Source organism: Wyeomyia smithii, chromosome 2, assembly GCF_029784165.1.
Source record: "Wyeomyia smithii strain HCP4-BCI-WySm-NY-G18 chromosome 2, ASM2978416v1, whole genome shotgun sequence".
Classification (NCBI taxonomy): domain Eukaryota; kingdom Metazoa; phylum Arthropoda; class Insecta; order Diptera; family Culicidae; genus Wyeomyia; species Wyeomyia smithii.
Window position 1 is genome coordinate 247,964,642 of NC_073695.1, and position 14,309 is coordinate 247,978,950.

General features: G+C 36.1%; 1 protein-coding gene across 1 annotated transcript in view; it reads left to right on the forward strand.

Moving 5' to 3' along the window:
• The first annotated feature begins 3,525 nt into the window (after positions 1–3,525).
• Positions 3,526–14,309, forward strand: part of LOC129720923 (protein O-mannosyl-transferase Tmtc3) — a 555,673-nt gene continuing 544,889 nt past the window's right edge. The window contains exon 1 of the mRNA XM_055672830.1: positions 3,526–5,099. The gene's annotated coding sequence lies outside the window, so the exon portion shown is untranslated. The remainder of the gene's footprint in view (positions 5,100–14,309) is intronic.

Consider the following 14,309-nt stretch of genomic DNA (forward strand, 5'->3'; position numbering starts at 1 on the left):
CAGGAGGAGAATTCTATGTCGCACTTCATTTCCACTTTGAAGTTCATGTTATTTAAGTTTCCACTCGGCTTTGGCGAAAGTGAAGTTTGCTTCAGGATTAGAGATGAAAAATGAGTTTTTCAAAAACAAAAAGAAAAGTAGTTTATTTTATTATCATCGGATTTTTTTTTTATCTAAATAAACGGCAAAAGGAAAACAAAGCTATAATTCCAATAGGTAATATTAGACTGCCTCAAAGCTTTCTCTATCTGAACACTTTCTTTTGTTACCTTACAGGGAATCAATTATGAATTCAGATTCCCAGGAATGTGCAGATCAACAGAAAAAATAAACCAGATGTAAGCTGTGAATTCCCGTTAGACACTTGTTTGTGCGTGATGCTTTTATCCCTGAGCATTTTGTCCAAATCTTGGGTATTTTTTACATTCGGCCACAGCATAATGTTGCCGGTTCTGGAGGTCCGAATCCATTTCTCGGACACCACCGAGAGTTTTCTATGTCACTAACGGCTCGTTTCGATTACGGCAAACAGCATATCTATTAATCTAAAAAGTTTTTATCGATGTTGATCATTTATCATATTTTGTATATACTGCTTACCAGAATAAATTTTCAATAAAGGTTTGAAAGGAAAATATTGCGTTTTTCAATTACATTTCCAACAAACTGCAGTAAAATCAAAACATACTAGACAACTGTCAGACTTAAATTCACAGTGCGTTCCGCGCGTACTTTTTCTGAACTTTGAAGTTCAGAAAAAGTTCCGCGTCAGCCTTTTATGAACTTCCCAGTTCGCATGAGGTTCCGCCTGTAGGGGAACAACGGGCAACACGGACAGGGCGGGTAAGATGGTCCGTTGCTCATTTCTATAAAAACCATTGAAATTAACAAAAATCATTTATGCCAGTTACATTCTTACAGCATTCTGTGAGTTTCGAGATATTATGTAGATTGAAACAATAGTTAGTTATTTGAGAAATAATAAAAATAAGCTCACCCTCAACAGCAAAGCAATGTGATGTAGTTTTTGCCGTGCCGAATTTAAGCTTCTGCTGCGGTAAAACTTCAGAAAAATACAATTTTCAATGACATTGGAATAATTAAGCATATTTGAAACATGTGGGTGAAGATAGTTTAGTGAAAATATGATTTTTTTGGAAATCACATCGATCCAAAAAATTGTTTGCCTCTTGGGCAAGACGGTCAGTCGTTGTGTTCGCAAAACGGGCAGTCTGAGAAAACGACGATAGCACCATTGAATATTGTTTCTTTCAGCATTCTTAGCACGTGAGATGAGACTTAAAGTCATTAACTCTCATTTGAAACAAAATCATCATTAGAAACGTTATTAAAACCTGTAAATATGCTACATGTAAATGATGTGAATGATTTCGCCTGCGCAGCGGACGGTTAGCTTTAAACACGTGCTTTTTTGCGCAGCACGTCGTCCCGTATATAAAAGAAATTTGCTATAGTCTTTCATAGGGCCGTCTTACCAGCACAGCCGGTCTGTTTCATATGCACGTTGTGAAATAGTGGTTTTTCGAGACTGTTTTTATTTTAGTGAAAACTAATATAAAATCACTCTAAAAAGGAAAGGTTTGCATTATTTTATGAAAAGCACTAGTCAATGTCGAATATTATGAATATCGTTGGTTGCAATGTTGTGTTTTGAGCAGAATAATGAATGATTTCCTTAGGGTGACCGTCTTGCCCGTTGTTCCCCTACTTTTTCTGAACTTTCAAGCTGAAAGAGAGACCCGGTGTGTTCCTAGCCATGAACGTGTAGGTAACGAAGAGAAATCAGCACATCGTGTAAAACCGATTGTGATCTCATATAGCGGGAACGGGGCAGTGGTATGAATCTAGGCTTCAAAGAGGAAGGACTCGAGTTCGAAGCTTGTGTAGTAAGTTGCAAAAAAATATGAAATGTAATAATAAAGTAAATGATTATCATGGGATTATACCAACACGAATAATGGTGGTGGAGGGAATTGAAAATTGCAAATTGACTTTTATTTTAAGTTTTCGGAAGTTTTCTTTTCAAGCTGAATAGCGCTCTGTTCAGCGACCTATCCGAGCTTGATCTGAACTTCCTAGTTCGGTTTAGAAGTTGCTTTGTATGCTATTCGTAGTTTATTCAACAAATGCGAACTTGAAAGTACGGTTAATTACTTAAAAATTGAGCTGAATAGAATTCTATTCATGATCGTTAGATTGGCTGATTAGTCTATGAATTCTATTTTTATCCGAACTTTTGGGTACTTGGGTCTTATTCTTCTATAAATCTGTATTTTTAGAAATTTACTCCTTCGATATTATGCCGGTCACAATCAGGGATAAATTAAATAAAAATAGCTTATAACTTATTCCTGTTGTAAAAACGTTCAATAGCAATTTATGGTTTTTATGGTAACCATATGATAAACATGATATACTTTTAATCACCATCAGCAGCTGCATTGCAGTTTTTCTTTGATTGCTTACGATTAGAATCGTGTATCGCAATAATAGACCAGCGGCGCTCTTCTTCACCTGTGCTGTACGGTACTGTTGCCTTTACCATGTCTTGGAAATGTCTTCTATCAAGAGATCAGTTTTTATTAGATTCGAACGACAGAATCAAGAATTGTTTAAGAAAGAGGACTCAAAAAACCTTTACCTTCGGGATATTTAATAAGTCTGAGTTCATGGAAGCAAGAATTAAATGACCTATCGGGGCGGGGACTGTCATTTTTTGATACTGATATAGAGAATGTCGCAGTGAATAGTTAGTGTCTATTCATATTGTCTCTGCTAGATATACTCGAATGTGATTGGTAATGAACCAGTCGTATAAATTTGTCCTTGCAGCTTTTCATCGATTTCTACCGCTGAGCAATGAAATAATAATGATAACCAACGTATCACAAAATTGGTTATCATTATCCATTATGTGGTCATGTTGTTACTATCGTTTGAAATCTGGCGGAAGATTCACCAGTTTCATTTCATATTTTATAGAGTGTACCCCAGTATAGAAAACAAAGACGTAATCCCGCGTCAAAAACTAAAATACATTTATTTTGAAAAGTTATTCAAAATGTTATTCAAAATAACATTGCGCATTTGAGGGTTGAGGCTGCAATCAAGCCATATGCTAACAAGACGCTAATCAGAAACCGTTTCTTGTAATGAGAAAAATCTTGCTTGCTGTTCCAAATAGGAATCTAATTCGAATGTCTACCTGCTATGACAACCAGTTGGAACCTTGTTGCTTCACATTCAAACATCTTGTGTACGTCAAAAACTGCCAGCATTTTTGTCTCCTTTTTTGACAGTCTCAGCGAATCAAAACAACAGCAGTGGTATCCTTGCATCCAGAGGACTTTTGCCGCTCCATATTCCCTCGTCTGGTGAGTTTTTCTCACCACGCTCACAATGTACTACGAACTGTATCCGCTTCCAAATCCGTAGAGTATTGCTCTCGTACTGCTGCACCACACGGACGGCTAGCCTCGAAAGGCAAACAATCTGCCGTTCGGCAGGTTAGTCTCTCGGTAAACTTGACTTCGAACGGATGCGATAACGGTACTTCGGTAATCCTGTGCGCTAGCATTCAAGTCCTTTTCGAGCGACAATAGTGTACTCCAGGTAATAGACTTGCAGGCGTTAAAGTGTTGTGGTCGTACTGTAAACGGTGACGTTCCCGTCACGCCTGCCAGTGACGGTGACGGACCTTAGTTTTGCCTGAACTGCTGCAGTGTGATTTTTCCTATTGGAATCGCTGGTTGGCGTCGCCACTGTGGTGTGTGCGTCGTCGTCGTCGCGTCGGCAAAACGAGAGTGTATTTCGATTCTCATTGCCGTACGGTGTGCTTCGTCTGGAGCAAGAGTAATAAGAACCAAGAGAGAAGGGCACAAACGATGATAAACAGGCCGCAGCACAGTAAACCAAAAACTTCATCTGATCTGATCTGGTGGTGCTGCTGTTCGCTGGTGTTGAATGACAGTAGCCAGAATGTTTTTAAAAGTTAAAAGAAAGCCAGGTGTTCGCGGAGCATTATCTAAGGTTAAAACTAGTTATCAGTGAAAGAAGTCTTCTAAATACAGTGCAAGAACCGGTACCGACTCGGCAGTGACTGTATAGGTGTTGATAGTGCTGCTGTATGGTAGAAAATTGGTTTTTGCGTTTGCGTTGCAGAGGCAGGTGTCTAATTAGAATCAAGATCTGCTTAATTAGACTAAAACCACCGAATGCCACTTGCTGACAGGTTGGAATCGTCAGAACTGCGGAAGCTCTTGCCGTAAAATACAATTACACGTAGTGACAAGTGTTTGTTTACAAACTCGCAACGGTTCCAGCAGGTCAGTTTCGCGAAGCATTCCCAGTGGTTTTCGCATGTTCGTCCACCGGAAAACTGTGCCAGCTGTGTTATCTAAGCAAAAACTACGTAATTCAAATAGTTCGAAGCGAAAATTCGGCGTTTTTATAATTGGAAACTGACATTTTTGACCTAGAGGTGTGTTGTTTTGTTTTTGCTTTTACCGTGCGAGTGTAATTCGGCTGAGCGAACGCCTTCTCGCGTACTGCGGGACCGTACACGGTGGTACGGTTGTGTGAGTGCACAACCCGTTGAACTCGCCGTGAGAGATTCTGTTGTGCGGGTCGTGCAAAAGCAAAAGGTGATAGATTTTAAATTATGTTGTAAAATCAGCCCCGTTCTACGAAACACTCGGCGCTCAAGTTGCCTGCTATTATCAATGGAAGACGCAGTGCTTCTTCCCGTAACGCACCATCCCGTACTGTCACACTTTATTGATCCGATTGGATGTGTGCCGTTCGGAAAGTGCTAACTCTAGCGGAAAATCCTATAGGAAAAGTCAGTACCGAATGTGTGTTAGTGTTACAGCATTCTGGCCAAGCAGCAGCAGTAGATAGGGAGACAAAAGCAAGAAAGCAAGCAGATTGGTTGCCAACGTGAATCTCGGTGTGTTCTGGTGCGCTGCAGAAGCGGAAGCGGAGCGCAATGATGCTGGGTGGCTGTGATATGCTAAAAGTGTTGCAACAAGAGTGATTTCAGTGCAAAAGTGTTTGCGATTGTGTTTGTAGCTTTTTGTGTAAGTATATGCCCCAGTTAATTCTATTTCACTTTAAGCTTTTATTGTTTGCTGGTGGGGACGTTCTGAAAAGACACGACAAAGTTTGTAATGTTAAAGCATGGGTTTTTCGAGAAGAAAGGTTAACTAAATGGGATTCTCCCAGATGGAACAAAAATAGTGTCACAAATCTGTCAATTACTGTGAAGAATATGTAGTTCGGGGAAGAGAGAGAAAGTTGATTTTCCTCATTCGATTTGATATGTTTGAAGCATCTTAAGCTGAGTATCTTAAGTAGTGATTTAATTAGATCTTAGTGATTGACATTTAGAGCAGATTTTGAGCTCTGATATGAACATATGTTTATTTTGAAAAGCGTCTGTTGAGCTCTTAATTAATAGTTATTATGTTCAAGTATTTGGCTTAGAAAACTGATTATTTCTGCAAGTGTAGAAATTTTGCAGCTTAAAGAATAATATTAGCATGCATTTTTGTGAAGTATTGTAGCTTTGATTCTTGTGTATAAAAACTGTTCAAGTACGGCAGATTTTGTTTTCGAATAAATTTGAATGCAGGTTTACCTGCAATGTTTAGTTATTCAAAAACCGTGTTGTATTTTGAAATTTTTCCCGCATATTGTATGAGCAAACCAGAAATTCCAACATAAGTTTACAAAACAGGTGTAGAAACGTTACATTTTTTTAGATGAAAAAGAGTAGGTTTTCATTTAAAACTTTTGGATTTAGTGCTTAAGCATAAAAAATGTCAGCAAAAAAAAAACAATAATTTCAGATTCAGTCCAAAACAATGCCGTCAAAATTCAGCCTTAAAGGGCTGATAAACGTACCAAAAGATTAGAAAAACAAATCGGGAATTAATTCCAAGTTTAGCCCTAATTGGTTCCAAAATTGGAAAAGACTAAGAACAAGAATGAAATCAAACGTTCAGGAAATTTTTGGTAGATACCGCAACTATAAGAGCATAGTGTATCCTGTGATCCAATAGTGGAGGAAGTAATTTATAAATAATATGATCATCTATTAACGAACTTCACCTGTGCAACAGTTTCCATAATAAACTGTTATCTGGGAAAATAATTTTATGAGTAATAATCGTACTAAAACCACACACATATCTTAAAACAATCGTGGACAAAAGAAGAAAATGGGTGGTGCCTTCCGGGTAAGTTTCTGAAAAATACAGTATTCTTCAGTAATTTGGATATTTTCAGTATATATTGTTGTAGCTACATATGTACTTATGTTTAATCTATTATTTCTTCAACTTCTTATGCTACATAAGCAATTCGGTTCTAATTAGTTTAAACGATGAATTTGAAAGCGATGCCGCAACTATTGGTGCTACCACAACTATTGGATCATCTACCCTAATTGAGAATCAGGAAAAGCCGAAAACTTCTGTCAAACACTTACCACAAATTACCCTTGAAAAACTAAAGTTTCTTGATGGTAGTAATAAGGCATTGAAATGTTTTTGCAGAAAAACACCCCTGAAATCCAGAAGTAGTCGAAAAGAAAAAAATGTTGAATATAACTTTGAGTGACTAAAAACAAGTTAACCCTCTAGTGCACGAGTTAATTTCTAGACGGGCTTTGGAAAAATAACTATGAATCATTATAAACACTTTTCAAGCATTTATTGAAGCTTTTTAGAGATTTGACTGGAGCCCGCCAAAATGCGGCAATGGACACTAGAGGGTTAAGGAAAAAAAACTAAAAATTCAAAAAACGTATTAAAGGTGAAAAAAATAGAAAATTAAAAGGAGTTTTAAAATTAACTCGACACGGTTTGAACCTAATCCAAATAAAAGCAAAGGAACAATTTCAGTCTAAGAAATGTAAATTATTTTTGAAGGATGTACAGTAATAATAGAGCAGTAAAATTTACTTATAATTCACAAATGGAAGCCGATTGTCATTTCCAAGGTTTTCATAAATATTATTAACCGCATTTCAAATTTTAACTTAAGAAACCAGAATAAATTTGACTTCAGCTGGAACCATTCTGAAGCAACTACGCAAAATATAAAAGAATGATTTCAAGTTCTGCTGAAAATAACCAAAAGGGTTCAAAAGAACAGAACACATTTAATTTAACTGAAGTGCTCCAAAAAGCTAGGAAACCTAGGAGCAAATCGAAACTGCACCCTACATTAACTGGAAGTACTTTAAAAAGCAGCGAAAAGCCCATAACAGAAAGTAGTTCTAAATTAAATTGAAGCGATCAAAGGTACACAGAAACTTTTAAATCACAAAAAAATACTAAAATAAACTAAATACATTGATCTCGATTTAGTATCTAATAACTTAAAAAGCAACTAGAAACCAAAAACAAAACTATTTCAAATTCAATTTAGAATACATAAACTCTCGTGGATGGAGCTTGAACATTTAAAATAATTTGAAGGCTTGAAAGAATAAAATAGAATGAATTCCGAATCCAGCTCAAAATGGTTGCAAAACGTTTCTGAAGGCCTAGAATAAGCGTACAATAAAAAAAATGGTTTAAGGGGTAATATCCACCAAACGCTCGAAAAACAAGGCTTTTTTTATGATTTTTTAACCGTCATTTGAGATGTAAGGTATATAAATAATATATCATTAGATTAAGCATTTCTTGAAAAATAGAAAAAAAAATTATTTGCTATTTTTTTACAAACTGGTGGTGTGCAGTGATTGCCCTAACCCGTTTTTTTTTTCAAGTTCTTCCGTGGCGAGCAGAAGAAGTCGTGCTCAACGCCACCTATAACCAAAACATTTTTTTTATTATCTACATTAGTGTCGCTAGTGAAGTACACATGATCATAATTTTGGATTTTTTCTTCGCAAAATTCGGTTTGGAAAAAAAATCTTTTTCGACAAAAAAATCGCCTTTAATTGTTTTTAACTTTTGTTGTTGGTAATCAATCACCAAATCGTGTGTACTTCACTAGATAATCCAATGAGGAAGCTACAGTTGAAATTTCAAGTCAATCGGATGTAAACTTTTTCAGTTCTACTGCTCGCTGATTTTCAAAACATGGTTTTGAGAAAAACGCGTTTAAAATTTCAAAATGCTATAAATCTTAAGAATCGCAAGAATAAAGCCCCTAATATATTTTACCTTCAGTCAGCTATCCCTGCGCCGTAAAGTCCTTCCTGAGTTTTATTTTCCTCTTTTTCCTTTTTGTTATCTGACGTGCTGTAGAGACGCTATAACGGTCAAAACGTGATGCAGCGACCTCTATACTTCAAACTTGAAACACGATAACGATCAGAGGTAACTTCTGCTAGTTTAGTGAGCCTCGGAATAAAAAGAAAAACGAGCATCACCAAAATAAACGAAAAATGTTATTTTGGAGCATAAAAGTTGTTCGGTAAAAATTGATTTAAACGAATTTTGAGGTTAGATCAGTACTTGGGCAAGTTATATTTTGATTCTAGGATAGTTGTTGCATGATTTAGGCCAATAAAAAAATGACAAATGGTGGATATTACCTACCCCTTAAATCTTTTAACCCTTTCCCGCTCATGGTGACTCTAAAGCACCAAGAATTATAATCATCATATCTCGACATAAAATAGTTTGTTGTGCTTACGATTGTTCGATAAATTTTTATATGCTGCCTCAGAGCATCACTGGGCTTTTTTTTTTTCAAAATACTACAGTTGACAGTAATTTAAGTTAGTCTACAAAGTGTTCAGCTTGAATTTTCTCGAGAAGCTATAAATTTTATTGATAAACCTTATGAGCGGGAGAGGGTTAAATTAGACAAAAAAGTCACAACAAAATATTATCGAAACTTTGACAAAAAGAGTTGGTAAATGTTTCTTAGGTACAGAAGAAAATAAAAATTCGTCCTAAAATGTATAAAAAATTACTCTAAAAAAGGATGAAGAATGAAAAATAAAAATTCGTCCTAAAATGTATAAAAAAATACTAGGATGAAGCCAACTTTAAGGTTTCCAAATTAACTAAAAATGCTCAAAAACGCTCCTGGAATCCAGGAAAAAATTGTAGAAAATGATCCTTAAATTGGCTCATAGCAATGGAGTGATTCTAACTAGAGGAAGAAGCCAAAAAGAAAATGATTTAAATTCAGCCTCACAGGACAAAGCAAAAATTTATTCCCAATTTAACTAAATGTAGTTCCTTTAGATTTGACTGATTTCAAATCTAGCTCAGAGCTTAGCTCAAGGTCCTCAGAGTTAAAAAAAAAGTTTATGTTAAATACTTTCAAATCATTCAACATGTCTGGAGAACTTTAAAAAAACGAAAAGATCAAGAATAAAATGATTCCAAATCATCTGAAATATAGCTGATAATGACTCTAAAACCAGATTTCTGTAGACTGTTTATTAGAATCCAATGTATTTTTTTTGCAGATTTTCATTTTTGGAAAAAAAATGTTCACGCGGACATTATCATTCCCATTTTCAAGATTCTCAAGACTGCTCAATATTTGATTTAGTTAGACTCATAGGGATGGCGTCGTGTTGGTTAAAAAAGATGAGAATAGCAAGCCTGAAATTGCCAAAAATAGACAGGATTTGAGCCATGTGAGGAGTGTCATTTTTCGAAGCCTGCAAATATATTGGAATTTTTTATCGTTTCTACCAAAATTCTTCCTTACTCAACCGTAGAAAGAATACACTCTTGCCTTGTTTTACTATCAATGAAAATTCACCTTTAAAAACACTTGTTGGTGCTATCTACTAATTACTTGAAAACTAAACATTTAAATTCTCAACGCATTGGAAATCTTCAAGAGACTGACGTACATTGTTGAAGTGAATGAGTAAATCTTGTTTGAAGGTTTTCAACAAATAAGCTTATTCAATTCTATTAGACAACCGATTCTAGTTAGCAATGCTTTCAACAAAAAATGTTTGTCCAGAATAAGAAGAGCAATGTTGCGGGATCAAAAAGCTCATAATTCGTCTATGTCTGAATAGGATTAATCTATCGCGCCGATATTCAGGACTAATCATGTTTATTATTCAAAATATTAGCAGGCAGGAACGAAATTCGAATGTTTACTACGACGGAACTGAGTCAAAATCAAACTCAGACTCTTGTGAATTGTTTGCGAATTATTTTGCTTCTGATTTTGCTGCTGAAGCTGCAGTACCTGTTCCGGCCAACTTAGTGGATTTGAGTACGTTTGACATCACAGCCGAATGGTTTTGGCTGCTGCAGAGAAACTGAAACGTTCATTTCCTGCTGGACCTGATGGTATCCCGGCGGTAATATTTGGTCGTTGCGCACCTGTTTTGGCTGAACCTTTGTCTATTATTTTTAACAAATCTTTCGAACAAGGTCAATTTCCCGAAGTTTGGAAACAATCCTTTATGTTTCCGGTATTTAAAAGTGGAGATCGTCGGAACGTGAGGAGCTACCGAGGAATAACTAGCCTTTCGGCCGCTTCTAAACTGTCTGAAATAATCGTGAGTACGTTTGTTTTATCTTGTGTCAAAAACTACATTGCTACTGACCAGCATGGATATATGCCCGGCCGGCCCGTTAACACCAATATTTTTGAATTCACATCGACATGCATCTCCAACATAGAACGAAAAGCTCAAGTTGATGCAATTTAAACGGACCTGAAAGCTGCGTTTGACAAAATTGATCATTGTATACTGCTTGAGAAAATTTCGCGACTCGGTGCTTCTCAGAAATTTATTGCATGGTTGAGCTCCTATCTACGCAGTACAGTACTGCGCGTAAAAGTTGAAACTTTTCATTTACGAATAACTCAGATGTCTCACAGGGAAGCAATATGGGCCCTCTACTATTTACATTGTTCTTTAATGATGTGACCGTGCTGTTAGGTGCTGGTGTAAAACTGATATATGCTGACGACCTGAAATTATACCTCGAAGTACGTACCGTTGATGATTGTTGTTGTTTGCAAAAGCTCTTGGACTTACTTGTAGGCTGGTACCGTAGAAATTGGTTATCTCTCAGTGTCTCCAAATGCCGCGTTATAACTTTTCATCGCAAGCTGAATCCAATAGTTTTCGACTTTCATATTAACGATCAGAAACTTGAGAGAGTGGATCACATTAACGACCTTGGAGTTTTATTGGACTCGAAACTCTCTTTTAATTTGCATCGCTCGAACATCATTGCTAAAGCCACACGCCAGCTTGGCTTCATCTCCTAAATAGCTCGTGATTTAAACGACCCTTACTGCTTAAAAGCATTGTATTGCACATTGGTACGGCCCATACTCGAATACGCGAGCATGGTTTGGTGCCCTAATCAACTGGTATGGACTATTCGTATCGAACGTGTGCAAAAGAGGTTCATCTGTTTTGCATTGAGAAACTTGCCTTGGCGAGATCCGATTAACCTGCCTCCTTATCCTGATCGCTATCGTCTGCTTGGACTCGACACTCTTGATCGACGCAGGAAAATTGAGCAAGCGCTTTTTGTCACTGTGAACCTTTCGTGCTTCGCAAAGCAGCCTACGATCCACTGGTTTGCTACAACCTAGCTTTCATCGCACTACGTTTGGATACAACGAACCTCTAGCCTCCTGCATTCGTGCATTCCTTAAGCTGGAAGACCTTCACGACTTTCGTGTGCCGTCATATAAGTTTAGGCAATAACTTGTTAGGTGTAGATTATTTTAAACTATTGTAACCATCATTCATGTAAACCTAGGTTAGATGAATTATATGCAAACACAAATACAAATATGTAGAATTGAGTAAAAGAGCAACTAATTAGGTTGCTTTACAGATGAGAAACACTGGAGTAACATGAGAGATTGTACACATACCATGCACACGCATTAAAGCGACACGAAGTTTGTTCATTGAATTATAATATGTTTGTTTTTGTATTAAACATTGCAATAAGTGAAGTCAAGTGTTTTGAAAAGCCTGATTTTTGTTGGTAACTAGTGACAAAATAAAGCTTTTTTTTCAAATAACTCCCAGATTATTAGCCTGATCCATGAATTCAATCGGCTCGGTGGATAATAACATCATTGCTCAGTTCTCTAGATTTATCTATTAACAGAGAGCCTCAGTTTTGGAAGAGCATATTTCTACAAGATCATTCATAAGCATTGCGCAAGTCGTTATTAATTTTTCTAGCCATTTCTGAGTGGCTAGTGTTTTTGGAAACGCATAAGTAAAGGTAAACATCATTAGCAAACATGTGTACAGAACAGTGCTGCAGTACGAATGGCAAATCGTTGATGTAGATAGTAAAAAAAAAGCGAGCCAACAACAGAATCTTGAAGTACAACAGATAATTTTTTATTGTGTAGGGAATAGATTTACGTTGTCCAATGGTTTGAACTTTTGTACTATGAATATAAATATAAAAATTGGTTTAAATGAAAACAAAGGACTGTTACAGAACACAGCTTGAAAACGATTTTATAAACGTGATCTTATTAGGATTGCGGCAATGTTTGAAAACTGGAAAAAATTACCCAGTCTATGTATCAATTTTGTATTGGATACCTTATCGATTTTTTTCTCAATAGAAATAATTTTAACACGCTTCCACATGTTTGGATATATTGTAGTGTTTAGAACAGAGTTAAAAATGTTCCTATATCGTTTAAGCTAGCGGTAGCAAAAAAGCAAAGCCTTGGTGCTACATTCCGATTAAGAACTCGACCATCTGTTATACACAGACTTCGCAGCCAACTGTTTAGTGTATAGGACAATTGCGGGGCTAGTACTATGATCCTACTGACATTAACAGCCTTTCCCGAGCCAAGACTCGAACCTACGACGACTTGCTTGTTAGGCCTGCATCGTGCCTCGAGGCCATCTGGGAGATCGCCAGCGGTAGCATAATTCTCAAAAATCTGATTAGAGATGTTTTCTACTCCTATAGCAATTGATTTAACGAAAAATATTGCATTTATATTTTGATGATCCTCATCATCAGCGCCAAAATCTTCACAGCCATCTGACGAAGTCGATCCACCTGCCAAAATTTTTATAGTCGCAATAAAGAACTGAACGTTTAGGTTGAGAACGAATATCGAGTGAAAACAATCTTAGAACACTGTAACGTCGAACCGCACAACCCTGCGATGGAGTAAATGAAACGTTGACGTTTTAGCTTATATAGATTGTAGTAAACATTCAGTTTCCGAAACTTGGGGAATTATAGCAACACGTTCTATAGTCACTCAAGATTGTTATAGAAACTATTAAGATTGTGTGAAAATTGTATACCTAACAATTTGCTTGGTAAAGGCTGCAGTTAAAAACATAATTACTTGTTATTAAGTTATTAATTAAGACCCATTTGACTGCTTCATATGAATTCGTCTCGCTAGCTGATACAAACGGTTAAGGTTTATTGTAAGTAGTTTAACTTAATAGTTCGAAAATTATTTTTAAACGAAGTTTCGATTGTAATGCTGGAAAATATCGCTGAACAAAGTTTCCCGAAATTACGAACAAAAGTCAATTGGTTACCGAATTTGTAAGTATCTGTAAGATTAAGATTTGTAAAATTAAAGTTTGTTAATCAAGCATATCTAATAAATTATAGCTTAAAGCTACACGCACTAAACAATGGCTTTGCTAATAAGAATCGGTAATAACAAACACTTGATCAAAGATAAAAAGCTGATAAAAAGTTGGCTCAGAACTCACACAAGTATATGATGTACTAGAGAAACATCACTGCACGCTTATTTTTAAGATTATTTTTCAAAAGATCACAAAAGAAAAACCTTAATTTATGCCACCTAGCTGTGCAGAAACCTACTATACTAACTATTATTACATATAAATTACTAACTATTATACTAACTATTATTACATATAAATTTATACTAACTATTACTACATATAAATTTGTTATGCCAGTAAACCATAATCGTTTAAAATTAGATACAAAAGAGAGTTTTCAAGAGGGTGAACCAAATAACATCACTGAATCAAACCTCGATGAGGCTCTCACGTGCATTCTCAATACCACAACGGCTTCGTTTTCAAAAATTGCAAGACCCAGAAAAGAACATAATGATTATAGATTATGGATTAGCATCGAATATTTCCTAAGAATTGCAGCAAAGTCCTACAAACTTGCCCTCAAGAAATTATAGTTCAGAATTATACAGGAACGCGTTAAATGCTTTGTTACCATAGAATAGTTGCTTGAATCATACTTGTAAATATTTTAAGAAATCAACAAAAATTTTGATAAAATCTGTGGGATCAAGTGCTAAAAGATTTCATTGAA